Source organism: Kryptolebias marmoratus, linkage group LG16 (assembly GCF_001649575.2).
Source record: "Kryptolebias marmoratus isolate JLee-2015 linkage group LG16, ASM164957v2, whole genome shotgun sequence".
NCBI lineage: Eukaryota > Metazoa > Chordata > Actinopteri > Cyprinodontiformes > Rivulidae > Kryptolebias > Kryptolebias marmoratus.
The window spans coordinates 10,633,544-10,634,345 of record NC_051445.1 but is presented as its reverse complement, the minus strand read 5'-3'; the positions used below and the strand labels follow the sequence as shown (position 1 = coordinate 10,634,345).

The 802-nt window shown below is 64.1% G+C and overlaps 1 protein-coding gene across 1 annotated transcript in view; it reads left to right on the top strand.

The window, feature by feature from the left end:
• Nucleotides 1-365: 365 nt before the first annotated feature.
• The window catches only part of LOC108235364 (actin cytoskeleton-regulatory complex protein PAN1), a gene marked incomplete in the record, with an annotated part of 7,398 nt that continues 6,961 nt past the window's right edge, over nucleotides 366-802 (top strand). Inside the window, 1 exon segment of the mRNA XM_025005801.2 lies at nucleotides 366-474.

Genomic DNA, 802 nt, shown 5'->3' with positions numbered 1-802 from the left:
GGCGGGGGTGCGGGGGGGGGGGGGGGGGGGGGGAGTCGCCGCTGTATTCGAGCGAGCTCTTTCGAGCGCCTGGGATCCTTGAGGTCCTTCCTGTTGGAAGGTGGATTCCGGGGGCGCTGCTTTAAGGCGAACGGGGGTGGGGGTCGTTTACAGACGACAGGTTGGATCGGAACAAGGAAACTGGCCGAGAGGCTTCAGCAGCCTGCATCGGTCGGGGTCGCCCCCAGGTGAAGCTGTAACCCTCATCCCCCCTCAACCCTCCCCCACCACGTGCTCCCTCTGGCTGTGGCTCTTTAAAGGCGCGCGCAGTGACGCGGGATGGCTGCGGGTTCAACTCCACTCATAGGCTGAACATGGCTCCTGGTCGGACCCGGTAGGCTGCGACACCATAGCAACTTCCTTTGACCCCTCCCTCCCTCCGCAGCATCACCAAGCACGGTCATATTTGGTCCTCCGGAAGCCTCCGCAGCTCGGGTAAGCCAGTCCCAACGCCGCGCCGGTCTGGGTGGAGCGGAGGGGGCTTTTATTTTATTTTTATTTTCTTTAAATGCAGTTTTTTTTAATGTACGGAAAGCGTGTCAGCAGGGGGGTGGTGGGGGTGGTAGGATAGGGTAGCGGGGGGATTGTAAATCCACGACGGCGCGCCGGGAAAGTTTGTCCCGGAGCCGCGCGCTCGGACCCTCGGCTCTAAGATGGCCGGCTGGAGGTCCGAGGCGGAGCTCCTGTAGCCTCCAGGCGGGCAGACGGAACCTCCCCCCCCCCCCCCCCCACCCCCCCCCCCCCCCACCCCCCCCACCACAAC